Source organism: Marmota flaviventris, chromosome 4 (genome assembly GCF_047511675.1).
Source record: "Marmota flaviventris isolate mMarFla1 chromosome 4, mMarFla1.hap1, whole genome shotgun sequence".
In the NCBI taxonomy this organism is placed as follows: Eukaryota; Metazoa; Chordata; class Mammalia; order Rodentia; family Sciuridae; genus Marmota; species Marmota flaviventris.
This window is the reverse complement of record NC_092501.1, coordinates 11,322,263-11,337,810: the sequence shown is the minus strand read 5'-3', so window position 1 is coordinate 11,337,810 and position 15,548 is coordinate 11,322,263. Positions and strand designations below refer to the sequence as shown.

Here is a 15,548-nt window from a genome sequence, read left to right as displayed (position 1 = left end):
TGGAATGATAGGTGTGCACCACTGTGCCTGGCTTTTCATTTACTATTTCTTGCTTTCCTTTTACAGAATTGTGTTGCATATGTATATAGTCCTATGAAAAGTATATATCACATATATGCCCACTACACACCTATTAGAATGGCTGAAAATGCAAAACACTGAGGACACCAAGTGCTAGGGAAGACTTAAAGCAGCAGGAACTCTCATTCATGTCAGTGGGAGCCACTTTGGAAGTTTGACATTTTCTTACAAAGCTAAACATAACCCCTAGGTATTTACCAAATGAATTTATCATAGTTTTCTGTTGCTGTAACAAAATACCTGACACTGGGTACTTGTAAAGAGGTCAATTTAGCTTCCCATTTGGAAGCTGAAAGTCCAAGATAGGGTGGTCTTGTCTATTTGGCCTCTGATGGGTCCCTGTTGGCTCTACCACAACATGGCAAATTGGGTCACAATGGAAGTACAAGTGAATAATCTGCTTGGTAAGACAGGAGGTCAGAGGCCAGGTTCACTCTTTTTATAACAGTCTACTCATGGAAACAACAATATGAGTACTACATGAATTCTTTCCAAGAGCAGTGCCTCTAATAACCTGAACCCCTTCCAGTAGGTCCCACTTCTTAAAGGTTACACCACCTTTCAAGATCACCATATTGAGGACCAGCTTCTACACACATAAACCTTTTGGGGGATACCCTCAAACCATATCCAAACCATCGCAGGGTTGAAAACATGTCCACATAAAATCCTGCATACATATGTTTATAGCAGCTTTATTTAGATTACCCAAAGTTGGAAGCAACCAAAATGTCCTTGAATAAATGAATGAATGAACTCTGGTACAATGTGGTACATCCATACAGTGGAACATTATTTAGTGATAAGAAGAAATAGGCCCTCAAACCACAAAAAGACATGGAGGAATCTTAAATGCATATTGCTAAGTGGGGAAAAAAAATCTGAAAACACCATATACTTTATTCTAATTATGTGACATTTTGAAAAAGGCAAAGCTATAGACAATTAAAAAACATTGGTAGGTGTCAAGGTTTTAGGGGATCAGGGAGGATAACTGCATTTTTTTAAAATATTATTTTTTAGTTGTAGTTGGATACAATACCTTTATTTCACTTATTTATTTTTATGTGGTCCTGAGGATCCAACCCAAGATCTCACAAGTGTGAGGCGAGCGCTCTACCGCTGAGCCACAACCCCAGACCGATAACTGCATTTTTAAGGTGGTAAAATTCTGAGTGAAATTTCTGTCAAAACCCAAAAAACTGCAACTGGAGAGTGTGGATCCCAATGTAAGCAAAGACCTACTAATGTTTCTGTATTGGTAAATCAATTGTAACAAATGTGCCACAGTAATATAGAATGGTAATAATAAGGGAAACTATGATTGTGGTGGGGAAGAGGGTGTAGGGGCAGAACAGGGGGTGGTCCCTTCCCTCACATCATAACAGGTCATGGAAGACACCCTTATAACAAAAGACATTAACAAGACAAGAATAATAAATTAACTTGCATAAGTAAGGGAGTCATGCAAAATAGAAAACTCAAAGGAGCGCCAGATGGTTGGAATTTATATAGTGTAGATGCTTCAAGCTTCTTGTAACTGGTTTTAAGGCAAGTAATGAAAGAGTGAGGGAAGGAAACTGGATCTCAGAGAAAGGTTGTCTTATTCTCCAGATAGTCTTCTGGGTAGCAGCCATTGGGAGATCACCTGTGGTAATCTCTGCCTGGGCCAGGTGTCAGACCCCAATCCCCTCTTGTCCAAGGTCTTTCCTAAGCAGATTGGGTGGGGGGGAGGTAGTAATCAGAAAAGCCTCTGTTTGCATCTGCTGTTTACCAATGTAGATGTAAGTTTCTTTTTGCAAAGGGACAGCTTTTCAGGGTGCTTGTCTGTATAGAATGGCAAGCAATTTAAAACTTGTGAATTGCTTATTTATTTCTGGAAATTTCCATTTAATATTTTCAGACCATGGTTGACTGTAACTAAAACGACAGAAAGCAAAACTGTGGATGAAGGGGATTATGAATTTAAAAATTTATAATGCTATATACACACTCCAAGGATGTTCAAGTCCCTTATTAAAAATGGAATAGTTGGGGCTGGGATTGTAGCTCAGCGGTAGAGCGCTCACCTAGCACGGGTGGGACCTGTGTTCGATCCTCAGCACCAAATAAAAATAAAGGCATTGTGTTATGTCCATCTAAACCTAAAAAATAAATATTTTTTAAAAATTGAATAGTATTTACATAGAACCCTTTTCATATATTCATATATATCTTAAGTCCTCTCCAGATTACTTATTATAATATCCAATGCAATGTAAATGTTATGCAAATCATCATTATACTGTGTTTAGGGAATAATGACATGAAATAGTCTGTACATGTTCAGTATAGTTTTTGTTTGTTTGTTTGTTTGCTTTTTTTTTTTTTTTTTGTTACAGGGATTGAACCCAGGGGTGGTTAACCACTATGCCATATCCCCAGCCCTTTTTATATTTTATTTAGATACAGAGTCTCACTAAATTGGGGCCTCACTAAATTGCTGAGGCTGGCTTTGAATTGGTGATCACCTGGCTCGGCACCATTTTTGCAAAAGTTTTCAATCAGTGTTTGAATCCACATATGTAGAAACTACAGATACAGAGGGCCAACTCTATTGGGTTAGGAAAAACTTCAGTTACCTCCAGATTTTATCCCACCTCATGGTACCTACATAGTGAGAGTTCAATAAGATTATGTTTAAGATTACAAGAGTTAGCTTTTTAATTATAATAAACAATTGTCCTTACTTGACATTTCATTGGGCTAATAACCATACAAACAATTCCAGTCTTCACAACAACCCTGCACAGTTTGAAGGTTTGTTTCAGTTCCTGCCATTCTCTACTGTACTCTGTGGCTCAGGGCTAGAAGTCTGGGAACTACATCCCCTTTGTTGGCAAGCATCCTAATAAGTTCTGCTAATATGGGGCCACCAGAGGGCAGCAAGAGGAAAGAAGGGGTTTGTTTGTCCCAATTTTCTTGCCAGTTCTTCTAGATGGCTCCAATTAGATGGCTCCAATTTCCAACTTCCATATTCCCAGCACAGCTTGGTGGGGGCCCATTCTTACATGTCCCAGCTCTAGCTCCGTGAAACCCCTCCTCCAAGCTCCCAAGGTAGCCAAAGCCCCACGAACCCTCTCCACTCAACTTTCAGTTTCTTAGGATAGTTGGTTATACCATTAACCTCTGATGAATCATGCCCCCTGATATCTGCCCCCCCCCCCCCCGTTGTCCCCTGCACAAGCACCCTGTATGAGGCCAGGAAACTGCTTTGCCTGAGAGACAGACACAAATGAACAAGCAGAGTCTTCCTGAGCACTTGTTTTCTTGGACTGTGGATGCCACCGTGTGAGGATGAAAGAAAAACAGGCCAAGTCAACCAGATGTCCTAGCTGACCTTCCATAAGAGGGCAGCATGAATGAGCCTTAGGGAGCCATCCCTGAGAATAGGGAAGCCTCTGAGATTGAGAGAGATTTGTCACATGAAAGTAGAAAAGCTCTGATAATCCCAACCTCTTCCCTCTACAAAGGGATGGCAGCTGCTTCCCCAAGTGTTTACCTGTGATCTCCAAATACCCACTCTGCTTTTTTAGCCCTCCAACATGCTTAGCAGTTTTCCCCATATTCTGTTAAATCAGCGAGTGTAATTTCTGTCTCCTTCACTGGACCCTGATGGATCCTGCAATTTTGAAGATAAAACAGCTCAAAGAGACTAAGTATGCCAAAGGTCCATGGGGACCTCATTGGACTCCAGAGCCCTTGACATATTTTATATTAACACTATTATTCTACAGCAACTGATAATCTATAGCAGATTATTATGATGGCAGTTATTTGAAGTTGATATCACCATTGGAAGGGCCAACATCCTGAAGCCTCCTGCTCATGAACCAGCAGAGGGAGCACAGTCCCTAAGGAGCTAGTCACCTTCCACTGACCCAGCAGGGAATAAAGACAAGGAATATCCATCTTGAAGGATGGTGAAAAGGTTTGGGCAGATAGGTCATCGTAGGCAATGGCAGCTTCCTTGAGGGGAAGGGACAAGAAGCCAGGTAATTTGGATCAAGCTTCAGAAAATGTGCTAATATAATTTTAAAATAAACTGGACCCACCTATTGGAAGCAGATTGTCCCTCAAAAGGAATTCAGGATCCCATCCTGTCCTCCTCCCACTCTATTCCTGATTCTATCCCAAGGTTAATGGGTTTTTCTCTCTAGCGGGGCACATTTCCCAGGGGACAGAATTACCATGTAAGGGGGATCTGGGACATGGGTGTGGCTCTCCTTCCAAACTCATTGCCGCATGGCAGGAGTATTAGAGGGCAGGCCTGTTCTCTCTCTGGAGAACATTGGGTCACCCTGCCTTTCCCCTTCCCTTCCTCTCAGACCCGAGCCAACTCTGCACTTGGCTCTAGGCACTCTCTTGTTGGGGAACAGGTACTGGCAATGGAACTAGGGCCTCCTGCATGTTAGACAAGCACCCTTCTACTGAGCTACTTCCCCAGTCCTTTAGAGGCTGTTGTGTTCTTACTCTTTGTGAACATTCTCACTGAGGATGTCAGGTCTGTGTGAAATGGACGTTTTCTCCCTATCATAATGGCAAAATCAGAAATCCAAGTCTGAGAACCAGGAGAGTAAACACTGGACCCTGGAACTTAGACAGGCCTGGAAGCTGAACTCGGGTAAAAACACCCACTGGACCTGCCCAGCTTCCCTGCTTTTTCTGCACCAAGGTTTGAAGGGAATCTTCAGTAACCTCTTGATCTTCCATTTGTTACAGGGCTGGGGACTCTGGGAAACTGAGGCATCATGATGCCCTATCCCCTTTGAACTTAAATTCTTGCTATTATCAGAAAGATTTCAGACATGTCTCTTAGAGTAATAAGCATGAGTTTCTTAAAGGGATAGGAAAAGGGAAAGGGGATGCTCTCAAGGGAGACAGTGGGGTCCTCTTAGAAAGGAGAGGGATAGCATGCCTCTCATGCACTCTAGTTTAATTGGGGATACCAGAGAAGTTTTCTGAAAATCCCTCCCAGGTTCACCTTTTGACTTTCTACTGACAGCAGGATGAGATCAGACTTTCAATTCCCCACTGCCATGACAACTCTAGGTTACTTTGGCCCATACTAACTGGTTCTAATTGTATTCTTAACCATTAATTCTTACAGATTTTGTGGTTAGAAGGAATTATCCTTATCTCCTTTGGGGATCTGGTCTGTGAAAAGGGTCACAAAAGTCCGTCCTTTCAGGTAATTTGGCTTCCTCTTATTGATATTATTTTGAGCCTGAATTTCTCCTGCAGATAACAGGCTGTTTGTTGGGGAATCCTGTCCACTTAAACCAGGCAGTGCTGCAGGTAAATTGCTTCTTGGAAAAGAAAGCATGAGAGGGTCAGCACAGTGGGCCTGTTTTATGGAATTATTCCCTTAGCCTCCTGTACCCACCACTCACATCTGTCTGTCCTTATCAAGTTACCTACCCTAGCCTCCTTTGTACCCTATACCTGTCACAGGAGAAGTGATGTTTCTGAAGAAGGGTCCAAAGAGTTCCAGAAAAGAAGTAGGAACTTGACTCAGAACCAGTAGGGTTCTTGGCATATGTGAAGGAAAAGCATTTGGCACATGCCAGTCAAAGGCACGGGCAGAGGTTTAGGAAAGTAGATACATATTCAAGGGAGAATGGGGGCAATCTCAAGAATGCCTTTGGGGTAAAGCAAGGAATACTCATTCAAGAGAGAACATGGATCATGTCCCAAGGAAGAGATAGCAACCCATTGGTGGGTGGGCTTAATATTTATAGAGGGATGGTTGCCAGGGGCTGGACTAGAGGCAGAGCCAGGGTGGAATTACACGATTCCAGGCCAGTTTCCCTGCACTCACAGGCACTGCCTTCGTGTTGCTTTTGCAGACAAGGGCGTGTTGCTCAGGAGTTGCAGTTGCCCATGGGTGCTCACTGCATTTTGATGGTTCATGGGTGTTTCCTACATTTCAATGGTTCATGGGCACTCCCTCTGAGATTTAGTATCTCCCTTTATTCCCAAATTCCTACCTCATACCTGCTTTGAATCTAGGTCCAGGAAGAATTGATAGGCCAAAGGTAGAAACTGGACATTTCTGATTTCCCTAGCCAAAATGCGTTTTAAATTATGTAACATATAACTCATACTAAAGAATATACATAATAAAATGGGTACTTAGGAACACTACACCCAGCTTAAGAATGTGTGCATCACCCACACCTGGATTTGTACCTCCACATATTACCAGCTCCCAAGCCAGGATCCAGGCTGGCCAGGACTCAACACCCTACCCCTGCAATATGAAATGGGTTATAAAAAGGAAAAATGAACTTTGTCCAATTTAATCAAACTGGTGAGAAGCAGCTAGGTTGTTTCTCCACCCCATTTATAGAAACCAGAGCCAGGTGATTGATTGATTGATAGATAGATAGATAGATAGATAGATAGATAGATTTAGCTAGGCTGTGGTAGCCAGACCACATGTCAGTTTCAGCTTCCTTGGTGCCTCAGGACCTGGCAGGGCTTTCTGGGTTTTCATTCTCAGTGTAAGGAAATTTGGGATGCAGAAAATCACTATTATGATTTGAATGTGAGGTGTCCCCCCCCCCCCAAAAAAAAGCTCCTGTGTTAATACAGGAAAGTTCAGAGGTAAAGTGATTGAATTGTGAGATCTGTAACCTAATCAGCCCATCCTAATTTGAATGACTGGGTGGTAACTGTAGGCAGATAGGGCATGGTGAGAGGAGGTGGGGGTGGTGGATGCTCTGAAAGGTGCACCTGCCCTCAGGGTACACCACTCCTTTCCAGACCCCTACTGATCTGGGTGAGCTGAGCAGCTTCTCTCCAAGTGTTGTGCTGTCCCATCTTGGGCCCATATCAATGGAGTTGGCTGCTGTCCATGGACTGAAACCTCTGAAACCATGAGCCCCAAATAAACTTTTCCTTCTAAGTTGTTCTAGTCCTGTATCTTGGTCACACAGTGATGCAAAAGCTGACTTAAACAAGCACTGTTCAGGAAGCTGCTTTTAGTTTTAAAGGGACTCTGATTCATATGCACCTTGTCCTCCAGTTTGCTTCCCCTCTGAAGGTAAGTTACAAGAGGTTGAATTTGTGGTTCTACTCAAAAAATACTAATTTTAAAAAGAGCCTCTGAGCTGGGGTTGTAGCTCGGTGGTAGAGCACTTGCCTAGCATGTGTGAGGCACTAGGTTCAATCCTCAGCACCACATAAAAAATAAATAAACAAAAAAGGGTCTCTGTCCTTAGTGGCACACATAGGGCAACTCAATTGTTTTTCATGTGGAATCCTCTAAAAAGTTTTCAGAAGTATAATTCTTTAGTTATTTAGCATCTGATGATTATTGGCCTGGTACCCTTTAAAAAATTATAAAAAACAAATTTATCACCATGTATTTATCCTTTCACATGAATACTTTTTAAAAGTTCAGGCCCTCAATTTGGATTTGTCTTATTGTCTTCTCACAATTATATTCAGGTTAAATATTTTGGTAGGACTAATGTGTAGAGGGTGTTGTATCATCAATGTGTCACATCAGAAGAGACCTGGTATTGGATTGTCCCTTTGTTGGTGTTAAGACTGATTGCTAGTTTAAAATAATGTTGTCTGGATTTCCTTTTTAGAAAGATACCTTTTACCCTTTGCAATTCATAAATGATCTCTGAGATAATCTTTCAAATCCATTCAAAAGTCTATTATCCAACATTCTTTCACTGATGGTTTTAGTATTTATGAGTCTTGCTATAGTGTTACATCAATCATTACTATAGTGTTACAAAAACACTCTTTTTTGGCCAGTCCTTCTGCTTCCCCAATGTTTGATTTGAAGTAATATTCTTTTATTCCTAGCTAATAACCACGAGACAATCAAAAAACTAATTTTTAAATTTTGCTTTCATTCTTTATTTTCTCTTGAAGTCATGTTCTGCCCTTTTTCTACCTTCTATTCTTTGTCATGAGAATCCACCTGTCAATTTCATTATCATCTCAAGAAACTGACTTTTCTCAAGAAATAAAGGCTAGATTTTAAAAGAATTGATACTTTAAAAATGAAAAATATGGGCTGGGGTTGTGGCTCAGTGGTAGAGCGCCTGCCTAGCATGTGTGAGGCACTGGGATTGATTCTCACCACCTCACATAAATAAAGTTCCATCATCAACTAAAATTTTTTAAATGAAAAATATAATCGTTTAAACAAATATAATAAATTAAACCTAAAATTGAAAAAGGCATTGAGGAAATGTGTAAGCTGGAAGGTGAATCTGAAGAAATTACCCAACATGAACACAGAGGAGAAGAGGAAGAAAAGGGGAAAGCAGTCTGGGGAAAGAATAAAATAATCTAACATACATCAAATTGAAGCCCATCAGAGAACAGCAAGAAAGAACAAGAAGCAGTATAGTCAGAGGGTAAGGACTGGGAATTTTTTAAAAAATTGAAAAACCTGACATAGTAGAGATAGGTATATTCATTTGCTAGTACTATCCTAACAAAGTATCTCAGGGTAGAGGCTAGAAGTCTGAGGTCAAGGTGTCAACAGGACTGATTTATCTTAAAGCCTCTCTATAGCTTACAGATGGTCTTCTCTCTGTTTGTTTGTGTCCTAACCTCACCTTTTCAAGGACACCAGTTATGTCGGATTAAGATTCACCCTACTGGGCTGGGCTGTGGCTCAGCGGTAGAGTGCTCGTCTAGCACATATGAGGCCCTGGTTTCGATCCTCAGCACCACATAAAGATAAATAAATAAAGGTATTATGTCCAACTACAACTAAAAAAAAAAAAAGACTCACCCTACTGCAGGGTGTGGTGGTGCATGCCCATAATCCCAGTAGCTCAAGAGGCTGAGACAGGAGGATAGTAAATTCAAGGTCAGCCTCAGCAATTTAGCAAGGCCCTAAGCAAGTTAGTGAGACCCTATCTCAAAAGATAATAATGGCTGGGGATAGCTCTGTGGTAAATTGCCACAGGATCCCCTCAAAAACATTATCCTACTAAACTTCGTTTAAGGCAATCATCTCTTTAAAGACCTTGTCTCCAAATACTGTCTCCAAATACAGTCACATTCTGAGACACTGGGGATTAGGGCTTTGACGTATGAATTGGTAGAGAAACACAATGATCCAAGACAATACAAACCACAATATATAGTAGTTATTATGTGTAGAAAGAAATCCAGAAATCCACAACTCAACACCAGATAGTGGAATTGCAAACCACGGAGACAAATAGAAGGCCTTAAAAGCAACCAGAGAGAAACACCACAGCCCTGTTAACAGACAAATGGTTCTTACCACCTGTATTTCAAATGTTTAGGCTGGCATTATGAAGAAAACAGCCTTTCACTCCACCTAGCTTGGGCCACTACTGTCGCCTGAACCCTCCATGCATACTCAAAACCAGCCTTGAAAACTGTCCCGCTCAGCTCCAGGCCTGTCTCTCCAAGAGATCTTGCCTGGAGGTTTGCCTTCTCTGAACATACAAAGCGCTTGTTTAGTCCCAAACCTGTGATGTGTGGGACTTTTCTGTTCACCACCAGCAGAGAGTTGCTGGCCAAGATCATTAGTCAGAGCCAGGCCTTACAGATCTCTCCCATACAGACTCAAAACTCAAAGTCCATTTGAGTTATAGCAACTAAAGCAGATATGGGGGGCTGGGGATGTAGCTCAGCAGTAGAGTGCGACGTAGCATGCGTGAGGTCCAGTGTTTAATCCCCACTATGGGGATGAGAGGGAAGCAGATGTTTGTTGTAGGGACCTAACTCTGCAAAAGGGGTCTGGGTAGAGTGTTTGCGTGGAAGATGGGATCAGCCTGCATTCCTAGCAGGGGAAAGGGAAGTTGGCATAGAGGGTGTACATTCACAGCTGTGTCTAGGGTCCCGAAGGCAGGTGTCTGGCATGCTAACAAAGTTGTCACTGCTTCTTCTGACTCCCGTGCCCGCACTCACCATTGCCTGAAGCCTGGCATCTTACAATTTCATTTGCCTCATGTCCCCATAAGGCAAGTGTCTTAATGTGGCCTACCTCCTACTACACCAGACACTTGTCCCTGTGCTGGGCAAGTGCTCAGTAGATACCTGAGCACCAGTTGGAGATCCCTGGAGGTCTTTGTGTTCTGAAGACTATGGTGGGCTCTGACCTGCTGGAGGGAATCTATAACCATGTTCTGCTTCTATGGCTGCTGCCTCCACCAGCATCATCTCTTGCAAGGGGCACTGCAGGCTCCTTCTTTGTTGGTCTCCCTTAATACATTCTGCTCTCAGTAGTCAAGTGGTCTTTTTGAAAAGATAAGAATCAGACTATTGTATTGTTTCCTTAAACTCTTCTATGGCCTCCCATAGAATTTAAAACAAAATCCAACCCCATGGTGGTCTATACACCCTGCAAGACACGGCCCCCGTTGGCTTTGATTCTGTTCCTCTGTTTCTCACTTTGCTCCACATGGGTATTTTTCATTTCACCTAGTATGATGGCTCATCCCCACCAAAGGCTTTGCCCTTGTTCTTCTTTTTGCCTAAAATGGTCTTTTTCAGCTCTTCCTGGAGCTGAGCCCTTCTCATCTTCCACTTAGCTCAGGTCCTACCCTCAGACTGGAAACAAATGCTACAGTTTGAAAATGGTTTGAGTGTGTCCCTCAAGGGCTCATGTGCAGGGAGCTGGGTCCTCAGTGTAGTGGTGTTGATGAGATGGGAACTTTAAGAGGTGGGGCTTAGTGGAAGGTAATTAAGTCGTTGGACTCTACCTTCTGAAGGGATTATTGCACATCTTGCGGGACTGGATTTGTTCTCAAAAGAATGGATTGTGATGGGAAAAGAGTGAGCCTGGTCTCTCACCAGTCTCTTGCTTTCTAACTATGTAAACTCTCCCTCTTGTACATACTTCCACCGTGATGCCATCCACTATGAAGCCTTCACCAGAGCCAAATATATGCCAATGCCATGTTCTTGAATCTCTAGAGTTGTGAGTCAATAAAATAAAACTTTTTCTCCATAAAATACCCAGCTTCTGGTATTTTGTTATAGCAGTAGAAAATGGACAAATACAATGGATTCCCCTCAGTATTCTCTTTCTCATCACCCTATTTATTTCTTTTTTATGTTAATTAAAAGTTCCATTTCATTTACTTCCTTATTTATGTCAGCCTCCCCCTGAACTAGAATCTAAACTCACTGAGGGCAGAGATCCAATCTCATCCTGTTGCCCTCTGTATCTCTAGCTCTCAGCAGTATATCTGAAGTATTCATTAGGCTTCATAATTAGTGGTGGAAGACATGCCAGGTGCTCTCTTAGTATCCTGGACCCTGTTGTAGCACAACTCTTTTCTTATATTCCAAGGGACCCCAAAGCTCTGCATATTTACCAGAGTTGCATCTCTTATGTGGTCCAGCTCAGTGCCCAACCCTCAATCTACAATCAGGAGCCAAAAGGAATTGAAATGCAGGGTTAGCAACAGTTTACCTCCATAAATTCGGCTTCCTGTTGCTACTGATATTAACTCTGGTTTCAGGCGCTTCCACTTCAATTAAGACTTGGCACATTTCAAAATACCTCTGAACAGCAGGACACTGATTGAATTTGAGGTGTAGGGAAGCCAAATTGAAAATAAATAGTAAAACCACTGGTCCTTTTATATTGTAGTTAAAAGCTTGAACAAATGACTATCACGCTTCCTTTAATGCTCTGTTCTCTTCCAAATAAATCTGGAGTAATATAGCAACTTGCACTGTTTTTACCTTGCCCTATTAGGCATGTCCAGTCTGGCCCATAATGCTCTTAATTTGTGGTTCCAGTTTGTCTCTCAGCAGCATTGTTTGTACATAACGTGGGTCAAGTTTATAGGATTTGCAAATGTTGAAAATATATTTGAATAAAAAAAAGTGTTTGAATTATTAAATGGTTGTTTGCAAGAATTTCCAAGTATAAAACCTCTGAATAAATATGTAATTATATATCCAAAATTTTCATTTGTGGTCATGTAAACTATGATATACCATTCAATGAAATACTGCCAGGTTATTCAAAAAGAGTGTGGAGAATAAATATGCATTAATTTGAAAACATGCTCAAGATAATTACAAAGCAAAAACTACAAATTGAAGAGCATTAAACATAATATCTCTCTGTGTGCCTGTGTGTAAAGGTTTTTCTTATTATAAGTGTGGAATCTTTCTGGAAAGAGACGCTTGGTCATCTCTGGAAGTTGAACAGCTATGATGATACTTGGTACAATACATCAGGTAGTTGTTTTCTGCCAAGCTTGCATCAAACACTTCTCCTATGCCTCCATTTCATCTCCACAATAACTCTACAAGGAAGGTGTTACTATTGTCTCTTGTTTACAGATTAGGACATTGAGGCCAGGAGAAGGAAAGTAACTTCAGTGTTCTGTACTCTTCAAGATTTTTTTTTTCTTTCACTAGTGGAAATTAAACCCAGGAGCCTTCTACCACTGAACTGTATCCCCAGACCTTCTCATTTTGAAATGGGGTCTCCCTAAATTGCTGAGATTGGCCTCAAACTTGTGATCCTCTCTCCTTAGCCTCCCAGAGTAACTGGGATTACTATGCACCACCATGCCCAGCTTTTTTTTTTCTTAACCTCATTTAAAAAAAACTCTTCCAGAGCCCATGGTTCACACCTGTAATTCCATCTACTCAGAAGGCTATGGCAGAAGGATCACAAGTTGGAGACCAGTCTTGGCAACTTGGCAAGACCCTGTCTCAAAAAATAAAAAAGGGGGTAAGGATGTAGCTCAGTGGTAGAGTGCCCCTAAATTCAATCCCCCATACTCCTCCCCCACAACACACACTCACAAACAATAAAAACCCAAACTAAATCTTTTACTCTTTTGGAATTTAAAAACCTAGACGAGCAATAAAAATGTTCAATTCCTATGATGGCAGTGAAAGAAAACTCAGGTTGCATCACTTCTAGCTGGGTGCCCTTTCCCCACAGCCTTGCACTGTGAAGGTGGTTAAGGGACCGTGGGTCTCACATGCAGAGCTCAGCAGAAGCACAGGGAGGAGGAAAGTCCAGTGAGAGACCCTTGGAAATAGCCAACTTGGGTTTCCTAACAATGCCCACCATAGAGACATCACAGACCTCCAAACTGACCCCCATGCAGCCTGAAAATTTCAAGAGTAGGCACTAGCTGTTGTATCCAGCAGCACCTGGATAAAACCTGTTATTATTAAACACTCATTGTGACACCAGACCTCCCATGAACATTCATTTCATGCCCACAACAACCCATGAGCTTCATAGTCCCTATTATAACAGTGAAGAACTTGGCACTTGGTGAAATTAAGTCTCACACACAACTAACTGCAAGATTGGACTTACTTGAATTCAGGTCTTTCTGTCTCTCTGCTAGTACCCACCCTGGTCCCCAGGTCATTTGCACAGTGGAGGAACTCTCAGTGAAGGAGAATCTGCCTTCAGATCACCCTGTGGCCTCTTCCCTAGACAATCTCTGAAACTCATCCCTGTAGCCTATAGCCAAGATCTAAGAGTGATTGCTGTGTCCTGAGGTTTCCCCTGGGATCTGGTTCCTCACCTCTTTGGGCTACCTGTTTTGCCATCCACTGACGCCTAATTCTAATACCAGGGCCTCAATGCACTCTAGAGCTGGAGCATGGAAATACCAAGGCATGGCCTCCACAAATCTTGGAAGGGCTGGTGGAACTCTTCTACCTCTCACACCCTAGAAATCTGGTACCTTAAGGCAAGATCCTGGAGCAACATCCAAAGAAATTTCTGATGCTAAACATGATAGTGAAGGGCAAAGGTGTGCAGAGCTAGTCTCCTGGCACCACCTTCCTTACACCTGGATCCCAGGCTGACTATGTGCACATATGCACACACTGTTACATACCTAGAGGTCTTCACCTGCTCTTTCCTCTGCCTGAAATACCCTTCTCCACTTTCTTTACATGGGTGAACAGTATTTTTTAACATGATTAGTTATTTGTTCTAAATTTGTTATACATGATAATAGAATGAATTTCAATTCATAGTACACATATGGAACACAATTTTTCATTTCTCTGGTTGTACACAAAGTAGAGTCACACCATTTGTGTCTTCATACATGTACCTAGGGGTAATGATGTTCATCTCATTCCACCATCTTTCCTACCCCCATGCCCCTTCCTTTCCCCTCCCTCCCCTTTGCCCTATCCAAAGTTCCTCCATTCCTCTCATCCCCCACCCCCCATTATGGATCAGCATCCACTTCTCAGAGAAAACATTTTGCCTTTGTTTTTTTGGGATTGGCTTACTTCGCTTAACATGAAATTCTACAACTTCATCCATTTACCTGAAAATGCCATGATTTTATTCTCTTTTAATGCTGAGTAATATTCCATTGTGTATATAAACCACAGTTTCTTTATCCATTCAACTACTGAAGGGCATCTAGGTTGGTTCCAAAATTTATGGTGAATTAAGCTGCTATAAGCATTGATGTGGCTGCGTCACTGTAGTATTCTGTTTTTAAGTCCTTTGGGTATAAACCGAGTAGTGGGATAGCTGAGTCAAATGGTGGTTTCATTCTAAGTTTTCTAAGGAATCTCCATACTGCTTTCCAGGTTGGTCGCACCAATTTGCAGTCCCACCAGCAATGTATGAGTGTGCCTTTTCCCCCACATCCTCGCCAACACTTATTGTTGCCTGTATTCTTAATAACTGCCATTCTGACTGGAATGAGATGAAATCTTAGAGTAGTTTTGATTTGCATTTCTCTAATTGCTAGAGAAGTCAAACTTTTTTTTCATGTATTTGTTGATTGATTGTATATCTTCTTCTGAGAACTGTCTGTTCAGTTCCTTCACCCATTTATTGATTGGGTTGGTGAGCAGTATTTAATCATGGAGAGTCAGCATTAGCTGAGCTGAAGTTTAATGCCATCTATCACATGGAAATGTCCTAGCAATGCAACTCCCCCATTGCACAGCAAGTCTTTAAGGAGGAGGCCTAAGTCTGGCTGCTCTGTGGCGGCTTAGAGATTCTGGATGTCTGATCTGCCACAGGTGCTCAGTGCAGGCACATCCCCCTGTCTCAGCCTCCAGGTGGCGTCTTCCTTGTATCACCGCCAGGTTCCCATTGTGCAGCCTCATTACATAAGTGCCAGAGCTTGTAAATTTGCCATTTACCTGAGGTCCAACTGCAAGAAGCTGTAATTGAAAGAGCTTCCAGGATGGGAAAACTGCTTCTAGAATTTAATTTCCAAGCTTGCAGCCTGGATCATTCAAGCTGATTACAGGAAATGGTTGGAGCGCTAAAGCTCCGTGTGTTGAATCCAGATGGGTGTGTTTACTAGGCTGAGAAATATTAATCCCTGTCTTTGGCCCCAGAAATGCCTGGCATTCACTTTGGAAGAAAATAAAAAAAAAAAAAATAGGGTAGTCTAAGTCAACTAGGCTCAATTATAGTCTCCTAAAGACTGTTTTGT

General features: G+C 42.0%; 1 non-coding gene across 1 annotated transcript; it reads left to right on the top strand.

The window, feature by feature from the left end:
• Positions 1-7,325: 7,325 nt before the first annotated feature.
• On the top strand, positions 7,326-7,458 carry LOC114088722 (U11 spliceosomal RNA). Its single transcript, XR_003582043.1, has one exon. It is a non-coding gene; the product is annotated as a U11 spliceosomal RNA (small nuclear RNA).
• The last annotated feature ends 8,090 nt before the right edge of the window (positions 7,459-15,548 follow it).